The sequence below is a fragment of the Halyomorpha halys genome, unplaced genomic scaffold (assembly GCF_000696795.3).
Source record: "Halyomorpha halys isolate HHAL.00 unplaced genomic scaffold, Hhal_1.1 Scaffold53.1, whole genome shotgun sequence".
In the NCBI taxonomy this organism is placed as follows: Eukaryota; Metazoa; Arthropoda; class Insecta; order Hemiptera; family Pentatomidae; genus Halyomorpha; species Halyomorpha halys.
This window is the reverse complement of record NW_027109243.1, coordinates 332,828-343,579: the sequence shown is the minus strand read 5'-3', so window position 1 is coordinate 343,579 and position 10,752 is coordinate 332,828. Positions and strand designations below refer to the sequence as shown.

Below are 10,752 nucleotides of genomic sequence, written 5' to 3'. Positions count from 1 at the left end.
TCTACACGCCTGTTATACTCCAATTTAACTTAGATCAGATTTACTAAATGTTTTATAATGTACAGTTGTAAATAGCAATAAATAAATATTAAAAAAAAAATTATGTTTAGCAACGATAGCTCAAGACGTTTATAATGAAAGATATGACTTGATTTATTTCAACAATTGACATCAGTTGGAACAAGTTGTAAAATCTATATTCCCATTATCTTTTACACGGCTATTTTAGGTTTATATACTCTATATATAGATATACTATAAATAAAAAGTCAGTCTGACGTGACTCACACTGAATTATCATTTCGACTGACGCTTGTGTTTAAGATATCGAACAGTTGGGATCTTGTGCAATGTCCCTTTCGATTTGTAATAAACAGAAAGCTTGTTTGGGCGTTGAGTCATTCTATTTCAATTAACATACTTTTGAACCTTACATCTGAGATTTTCATGAAATCTGTTATATTAGTATATACTTGAGAAAGTTTACTGAGATATGTCCACTTGTTTTTGAACTACAGATCGGTAATTTTCGCATAAGTGGATTAGAAAAAAAGGCAGATTTTGGAATTGTAGTAGAAGTTTCCTTAAGGATAAATGTGGCGAATTTTAGTGATTTAAGGCCCTTATGTTGCATTCACACTTTTGTGTCCAGTTAGTATTGTTTTAAGGTGTCTCTACACGTTTGCCTAACCATAACAAAGTCGCGCTTACGCAAGCCTGTGGATAAATTATTTGGATTAGTTGATAGAAGTTGGTATGAATTTGTTGATTATCAGTTTTTGGACACAAATCAAAGGGCGCTAGTGCTGCATCCATAAGATTCTTTTTAGATTGCATTGTTTCAGAACTGCCAAAGAAAGAAATTTTAAGATAAAAATAATGAAACTCTTTACTAATGCTAAGTATGCTGTGTGTGAGACAAACTAATAGAGTTTGGTAGCACATTTTTAATAAGTATTTTCCCCTTTGGTTATCATTCAATATAATTCATGTTTATTTACCGAATTAATCAAAACAATACTACAATTTTTAAAAGTGTTTTTTAATTTAATTAAATTATCTTTTTTAAAACTTTTTTTTTATATTTATTTATTGCTATTTACAACTGTACATTATAATACATTTAGTAAATGAGATCTAAGTTAAATTGGAGTGTTACAGGCGTGTAGAGAAACTAATGACATTTTACATTAGCTGGTCTTGTGGCCATCTTCTTTTCAGGCGCCTCGGAGGATTGTCAGGAATGGAAGAGGATGCAAGATTAGAAACTAGGGGGTTTGAGTTTTTTAAAACTTAAAATCTTTACTAACACATATCAATAGTATCAAGAACCGGTGAGTTAGATTTAAAACTATGGAAGTGGCATTTTACGATGCTTCGAGATTGCTTGAACACAGGCTCGCCTATCGTTGACAAATTGAACCCTTTGAGTACGCAGTTTCCACTCCGGCACTGAATACTTCTACTAATAGTCTTTTAGTGGAATAATTTAGTTACTCTAGAGCAATATTTGTTTTTTTAAACGTTAACAATTTTTTATTCAACATATTCAAGTGTTTTCAATGCGCCACAGCCAACATTCTATTGAGTGATATCAATATTTAACTTTAATTATATTCAAAATTATTTTAAACATTTCACACTACTGTTTTTATACACCTAATCTGTTTTACGTAAGATCTTCATCAGTGATGGCGATTTAAGCTTAAACGAACGTTGTTGCCCTACAGAAACGAGATTTAAGCTTATTAATGTTTAAGTTGGCAGAAATAAATAAAAATTCCATCTCACTGGACACATCGCATTTTTGAACCTTTGGCTACCAAGTGATGCAATTATTTTTGGATGTAACCCAAAACATTAAGAGCTATAATGCCAAAAATGTCCAATTTTGTTATAATTTGGGTTTTGGATTACCTGGATTACGTAATAATGTTGAAATAATAAATATTTCACATTTTTCTCAACTTTGACTACAGAGAGCGACAGACGAAAACTACTACTTTTACAAAAGTAAAAATTATTAACTACTTTATAGCTCATTAAACTAGCTTTAATTTGAGTTCTAATAGACATCTGTACGTCAAATGGTTTATGAGATATAGATTTTTCAAAATAAATTCACTAACTTCAATTTTTCAAAACATTTTTTATGGAATGTTGCTTTAAAAAAATCTCAGGAATCATTGAACTTAATCAGCTCTGTTAGCTTAATTAACTTAATCAGCTCATATTTTAGTAAATTTAATTTACTTTAAATTATGTTCTAGTAGTTTAATTTTTATGAAATGTTGCTTTTTAAAAAGCTATATCTCGAGAACTATTTAACGTAAATAGCTCTATTCGGGCTCATATTTTAGCAAATTTACTCTTCTTTAAATGACATTCTCTTAGGTTTTCTTATGTTGTGGCAACTTTTTAAGGTATAGAGCTCGGAATGAAAAATTATTTTTTTTTTATCGTTTTGAAACAGCCGCCATTTTTTATTCCCCCTACCTATACTTGGTAGACTCATCAATTTTGACAAGTAATCATACATAGTTTTTATTAAAGTAATCAACAATTGGAGTGAGATAACTGCTTTTTTTCTCCTCTTGGGCTCTCGTACTATAAGAAGGGGAAGTCAGCAATCATTCTGGATCCCACCGTGAGATATGAAAATAATGGCCACAAATTCAGGTCAACCTGAACCAGCCAATCCAAATAACCTATATACACACTTGCGCATGCGCAAATTTGCCATTGTTTGGCAAACGTGTAGATGCAGCTTAAGATTTGCGGCAAGTGACAAACGTCTAGATCGAGTATATGAAACTTTTAACTACAATTTTCCGAGTCAGTTAGAGTCAATTTCTAAAGTTCACCCTGTGTGCGTTACAATATGATCTATCTTTTAGAAAGCTGATTCTTTTGAATATTAATAATGTACTTTTTAAATAAAACATTACGCGTATGTAGGCTGCACATGGCTTGATTTAATAATGAAATATTAGTTTATCTACAGAAAAAAATATTAGTGTGAGAGGATAAATTGTTTATTTATTCTAATGTCATCAAACGCCTGCAGCTAGGAAATGCGGGTTTGTTCTACATCTTATGGCCTGTTCTAGATAGAGAAGGTCATGATTTATGTAGGCTCTTCTCGAAATAAAATCATCCCCACCTCTAGACCGGATTCGAACCGGCGCAGTGTTGCACAATCGAAATTAGGGTTGCGACATCGACAACAAAACGTCGATGTTTTAAAATATCGATATTCAATATTAAAGTATCAATGCTTGCAAAACATCGACTAAATTTCATCGAATTTTAATAAGGATAATTTAACAAAAAACCTTTTATATTCTAAAATTAATTACATATTTACACTAACTGAACATGCTTATTTTTCTTTACTGTAAATAGTAATATTGAAGCATATAGTTATTAAATTCCCCACTGTTTATTATTCTCAGTTTTTAAAAAAAGAAGTTCAATAACTTTTTCCCACTTGAGTAGACTTCTTTTATCACTAACTATCCCACCAATTAGGGAAAAAAAAAACTCTTTCTGATGGGACGGATGTCGCCATTACTGGCGAATACTTCATTGCAATATTAACCATAGTAGAATTATAATTATAAGAGTAAAATGTTAATCGGTTGTCAGTTGTTTTGGAAAAATATTTCCAAACGGTTCTTTAGTGTTGCATCTTAATTATTGAGAAAAAAACAAATAAACGGAAACTTGAGTGGTCGCTCTCGTTTAAATATTTTTAAACCCTCATGGAAGGTTCTGGATTGATAACATTCGAAGCGTTCTGATTGGTTCCTGAGTCGAGCAAAAGTTAGCTGTAGTTGAAACTAATAGCTAATATTGCCATGGATACGATATTTATTTATCAATGGTTCATTCATGAATAAGGGTTTCTGATTTTCAACTCTGATTGGTTCATTGGTTGTGGGTTGCCATTTTATTTGTCTTTATCCCGTTGTTGCGTAAAGGTAGGAAGTACTTTCTCCTCCTACCACATTGTTGATAGGAATCCGTTCCTACTTTTGTTTTGAATTTGAACTTTCAGAATTACATTTAATTTTGTTTATTATGTTACTTTTGCAATTAAAAAAAAATGAAAAATTGAGCCAAACGTAAAACATCGATTTTAAAAACCATCGGATTCAATAAATCGATTTTCAGAACATCCATGTTTTTCCCGATATACAGATGTTTTGAAAACATCGATATCGGTGTCGCATCCCTAATCCAATTCTAGCTGACAAAAAAGGCGAAAAATGAAAGTTGGGAAATTACAATAAAAATATCTGTTAACAACAGACAACTAGTTCCAACTTTTTAAGATATAGTACTCGGAATGAAAAATTAGTTTTTTTTATCGCTTTGAAACAGCCACCATTTTTTATTCCCTCTATCTATACTTGACAGACTCGTCAATTTTGACTAATAATTATACATAGTTTTCATTAAAGTAATCAAAAATTGGGGTGAGATAACTGCCTTTTTTCTGCTCTTGGGCTCTTGTATTATTTAGAGTACTGTGTTTGAAGCAGACTAATCCAGTTGGGTGGAACTGCTTTTTGAATCAAGTTTTTCTCTCTTTATATTAAGTTTTTTTCAATCTTTCAATTGTTTAGCAATTTAGTTGTTAAATTAATTTCCTATACATTTTTGTTTTCACTCTCCGATATGTGGATATATCGTGGTAGTTATTTAATTGAGATTATTTCATCAAATAAACATTTAAAGAGTATTCTTTATTTTTGGAAATAATTATTCCATAAAATAAATCTTTAATTTTGTAAATAAATAAATTGTTTAAAAAGTTCCCAGGTAAAAGCTAACCAATGAATATTGCTTAGATAATATTTTTAAATAGCTTGATTTCAATGGTGAAGTAATAAAAACAAACCTTGGATATTACTATTCAATTATGCGTTGTAAGCATTCGCAAGAAATTATATTTAGCAAAGAGATATTGACCTTATTTATTAAAATTTTAAGTTCTTTGGCCTCCTGAGAATATTTACAATTTTTAAAGACAATAAGTGGACTCCTATATGGTCATTCGGAATGACTGTCGTCATTCAAAAACTAGACTGACATTAACCACGATGACCCTGACTGACGCTTGTATATGATATACAGAAGAGTAAAAGTTCCTCTTTACATTTGCCAAACTAAAGCAAATTCGCGCATGCTCGGCGTGTCAATGAGCTATTTCGATTAGCTGGTACTTTGAAGTTGTATTAGAGTAGTTGGGACTATGTGGCCGACGAGTCGGGTGTTGGTTTTTTGGCACAACAATAAACTGCAAAAAATATTAACAATATTTGAAAAAGCTATTTACACCGAATCGATAGAATTTTAAAACACTCAATCTTAAACAAGAGTTAATTATTGAATTCGAAGGTTGGGGACATTCTTTAATTAATTAAAACCTAGAGAGCACAAATGTTTTCGCGAATTACAGATGGAGTCAATAGAGGATTATATCAAAAAACGGTTCATGAAGTTCCACTCCCAGTTGCAGACAGTTAAGGAGCAGTGACCTACAACCTGAGAAACCCAACCTCAACCCGAAGACTGAAGCCCAGGCTGCTGCAGGACATTATGTTATAAATTTTAATAAATATAAAACTAATTCATAGTCACACTACCACTATTATAATCATTATTATTACTCATTTTATTTATTCTTTATTATTATTTTTTTTCTATATTCTTCTCTCGTCCCTTTTTCAAATTAATTTGTTTCTTCTTACTATTAGAGAACAATTGTTTGTTTTATTTAAGTGTACCAATATCTTTATTTTTGTTATTAATTTTACTTTGCTCTTTTATTAAGAAGCATTATTCTTATCTATTTATTTTATTTTTTTTCTGTTAATAATAACATCGTATATAGTTAGAGGTGTCTTTTGTACGAGACTATACCCACCATAAACAACTGTTAAAAAATATATATATATATATATAATATAACGGTTATATCAACCTTTAAGGCTGTTAAATAAAAAAGTATTGACTTAGACAAACACTTCTTATATAATAGTTATTGACATAATTGTGAACTCTCAAACCTGTTCTTTAATTAACATTGTCAATTGCCAGCATGGACTCGGAATCAAAAGCAATTTTGGCCACTATGGCGTCTATCTTACAACAGAACAGTGAAATTCTTCACGTTATAAAGAATAGTCAATCATCTCAAAATAATAACAATTTCTTGAAGAAGTTTGTCGGGGGGGGTGCGGTCAGCAAAGAACAACATAAATAAACAAAACCATATTTATTTATTTTATGCCGACGTTTCGACCTGAGTTTCAGGTCTACATCAGGGCTAAATTATTGGCTCTTCAACTGAGTATGTATCCTTTTAAATAAGAAGATATTCACGGGTGAGCCTCCCAACTACCACAACACACCCCAGTTCAAGAACTGGTTTGAGTTCTTTTCCCATTAATTGCAAAAGACTGATCTACATGACTACAATAAGGCCTATCTAGAGGAACAATTGACTTGAAATCCGGATACAATAGTGACTTGAAACTGCTCTTCGATTTCGACTATTACAATACTAGACCAACGGTCTAAAGTTCCCATTAATTGCAAAAGACTGATCTACATGACTATAATAAGGTCTATCTAGACATACGGAGTTGAGCTTTGGGGTTCCACTAAACAATTCCTCTCGTATCCAATCCTTACAATCGAAAATACTTCAATACTCCTTACTTCGACATAAATAAAATCATCTATAAAGACCTTAATGTTCCATGTATAGCCGATCTAGCCCGAATTTTCCATTCTAAACTCCCAAACCCATTACTTTCTAGCCTTGTTCCCTCTTCTATCCGTGACAGACCTCCGAGGTGCCTGAAAAGAAGATTACTTCGAGACCTTCTGATGTAGATATAAAATTGGAGTACTACAAATGGGTAGTTTTTTACAAGTTAGTTTCATGCCATTTCAACACTAATATCACATTTACTAGATGTATTTTTATGTAATTCGGTTGTAAATATTAATAAATAAATAGAAAAAAAATCTTGATGGATTATTGTATATCTGAAATAGTATTGCTTACATTAAGAAATCTGAATCAAGAACTGAAGCGGCCGCTAGATCTCCCCAGCCTGCCTTGACCTCACCGCTGATACTGACATTGCTGAACCTTGATAGTGGTTTGGGAGTACAATGGCTTTTTCAGTTGAATATTAATGTACAGTGTGATTATCACTACTGTCACATTTTCAGAACGTGTGACTATGTAGTGGTCCCTTTTACTACAAGAGATCGAGAATAAAAACAATTTATTTCAACCTAATTTTTGATTACTTTAATGAGAACTATATACAGTTGAAGGTTCTTCTACACGTTTGCCAAACAATGCGTGTGGAAGTGTTATTTGGATTAGCTGGTACATGCTGGCGTGAATTTGCCGCCAACCTGTCAGGCGCCTGTTTTGGGGCAAAAGTCAAAGTTTGTTCTGTATCAACACGTTTGTTTTCAGTTTGCATTGTTTTAAAACTATGCATACAACTGACAAATGCTTGTGCTCTTTGTGTTTTAAATAATTAAAGAAAATCCCTAACCTTTGGATTCAATAATTAACTCTATACTAGATCTCGAGAAACAGTTTTTCAAAAAGTAACATTTTGTTTTTCAAATAACTAAAAATCAATATTTTGTGAACTAATTTGGCGAATATTATGGAAACTGCTGCTCCTTCGAAGCATTTTCGACTACATTATAGTACATTGAACAAACTTTAATTTGGGTATAATAGGTACGTCTAATAATTCCTGAGGTATAGTTTTACATAAATACAATTAAAAAAAACACAACAATAAATCGATATTTTGCGAATTTATTTTGGCAAATATCGTGAAAATTGCTACACCTCCTCAACTGTGAGCTAATAGACATCTATAATTCGTTCATAGGAACAGCAGTTTCCATGATATTCGCCAAAATGAATTCACAAAATATTGATTTTTCCTTATTTAGAAACAAATATTGCTTTTTGTAAAAACTATATCCTGAGAATTATTGAACGTGAAGAGCTCTAATAGGGCTAACATTTTAGAAAATTTACTCTTCTTTAAATAATGTACTATTAGGTTTAGTACGTAGTTTTAAAGATATAGGAGTTGAGAGAGGGGGGGGGGCATGCTCCTTCAATATTTACTATTTAATGGCATTTACAGTATCTCTTGTATAGTCTAGATAAAAATTGAACCTTTGTCTAAAAAAATAAAGCGTATTTTTTTCGTTACTTAAAATAACTGAAACTTTTTTTTTTAGTAAATTCTAGAACAGCCGCCATTTTTATTCCCCCACTATGATTGGCAGAGTCATCAATTTTGACTCTTAAGTGTAGATAGTTTTCATTAAAGTAATAAAATACTGGGATGAAATAATTTCCCTTTTTCTCCTTTTAGGATTTTGGAGTATTTGATCTACTTAGTTTTCCTCTCTCGGAAAAGTAACCAGAGATGTTGGCCCACTTCGGCTACAGTGCAGCTTGTGTTTAATTTTTAATTTTATATTGTAGAAACAAAAAAATCAGTAAATTTTAACATTAATTTGGTGATATAATGAAATAAGGATTATCAAAAACTTGGCTTTATTAAATTGAATTAAATATGAATAACTATGATGATCCTATCGCTCCCCGGGGGTCTTAGTGGTGCGGGTCCGGTGGGCCTTTTTTGTGTTACGATCTCTTCTTGTGAGATTGTGGCATGTCGTACATCGACTAACCTACTCGCTATGATTGTCTGCTTGAATGAAAAGTCAGATAAATAAGGCTACCACTGAGGGTGGGAGAGGCGGGTTTCACGTCGTTTTCATTTTCAGGCGCTTTATAAATATTGCTCGATTATCTTAAAGTATGCTCTTCTCGTTTTTAGCAAATATTTCAAAATTGATATAGGACCGTTGATTCCGGGGATCTTAGTGAGGTGGGGAAGGATTAACTTTAGCTTTAACAAACATATGTTTTAACAGCAACTGATATATAGATATTTGTGGTATATGAATAGTAATATTAGTACATCATTAGGATTCTTATTTATCGATTTGAATATCATCATGATTGGCGCGACAGCCCGCTACCGAACCTAGGCCTCCTCAAGTAACTTCCGATTGGCCGTTCTATCTTCTGCTGCAACTCTCCAATTTTGAAAGGGCCCGGGCTTCCGTTAATACAGCGTCCGACCATCTCATGTTCGGCCTCCCTACTCTTCTCTTTCCATGTAGTTGCTCGGATAGGACCTTATTTGGGATGTCATTGCCGCACATCCTCGCCACATGACCCATCCATCAGAGTCTACTCAACCTTATAAACTTGACAAATTCATTGTCTCCGTACAAAGCCGATAGCTCCACGTTCTTCCTTCTTCCCCATACATTGCCCTCTCTTACAGGTCGGAATATTTTTCTTAGAATGGACCTCTCCAAGAGTCTTGCTTCATCAGCTATAGTGAAGGCCAAGTACCTGAAAGCTAGAAAGAAGGGACCAGGAATCAGTTCCTTTGAGTTTGGACCCTACAGATTCATTTATCTGGGGTCAGAGGTCAACTCTGGAAAAGATATCAGCAGATATTTATTATTTCAGATAGTTATTATTTCAACATTGTTCCACCTTCTTTTCCTTACACCCACAAGTTTTGAGGACTGGTTCCGCTTATTCTTGTCACCTGGTAGAGGTGACTTAGTCTAATATTACTTAGAATCTTAGTCTAATATTACTTATTCTCATATAATCTTTATCTTTTTATAATACTCAGACCATACTTTTTGTTTCAACACTATTTATGTATCTCTATTGTCTATTTTTTTCTAATTTTTTGACTATTCTGTAATTCCTTTTAGTCATTATGGTTGTTGTCATGTTTTTTGTTCTTAGTCCTGATGAAGGCCTGAAATTCTTGCCGAAATGTTGGCACTAATAAATAAGTTCTTACTTTTTGTGTTCTTCACTGACCACACCCCTAACCATCTTCTCCGCATATATACATCCACGGTTAACTATTAACTCATTATTATAAATTATTTTATGTATTTATTTAAAATGTAATTATATAAATATATCAATTATTTCCACTTATAATTAATTAAACATAGAAACAATAGGAGGATAAAGATTTTTACACTTCTGAATTTTTATTTATTCATTCTATGATAGGTATCAATATTTTATAATAATGTACTTACGGATATACAATATTTATTAGAAATCATTCTAGTGCTGTTTTAAAATAACAAATTGGCAAATAAAATCAACATATTTAACTTTTACTAATTTGAAAAATGAAGCCAAAGGATTTCACATCAATATTTTTAATTGGAGAAATAAATAGAGAATGGTTGACATGAAAATCTTTCAGATTTTCAAAGTTAAGTTATTATTTCAATAACAAGATGATTATAGTTATTAATTAAAGATGTTATATTATCACGGCAAAAAATAACATGCTTGCAAACAACATGCAAAAAAAATCCATTGTTAGTCTAATAACAAAAGCTTTACAAATAACAAGATTACTGAATCTGGATCTCACCAGGAAATCGTTACATATAGAACACCTAAAGGATTAGAAAAACCTAAATACAATATAAGAGAATTTCCTTAAATATTCTTAAAGGTTTAGAACATCAATTTCAAATACAAAAATCCTGTACCACTACATCCCTAAAGGTTTTCTGATAATGAAGGATGATTTATCAAGGATGGTTTTAGAAGATAGT

General features: G+C 32.0%; 1 protein-coding gene and 1 long non-coding RNA gene across 2 annotated transcripts in view; both read right to left on the bottom strand.

The window, feature by feature from the left end:
* Positions 1-7,125, bottom strand: part of LOC106692080 (maternal protein tudor) — a 74,903-nt gene extending 67,778 nt beyond the window's left edge. The window contains exon 1 of the mRNA XM_014438027.2: positions 7,085-7,125. The gene's annotated coding sequence lies outside the window, so the exon portion shown is untranslated. The remainder of the gene's footprint in view (positions 1-7,084) is intronic.
* LOC136795773 (uncharacterized) overlaps positions 1-10,752 on the bottom strand; it is a 305,717-nt gene that overhangs the window by 217,004 nt on the left and 77,961 nt on the right. The window lies entirely within an intron of this gene.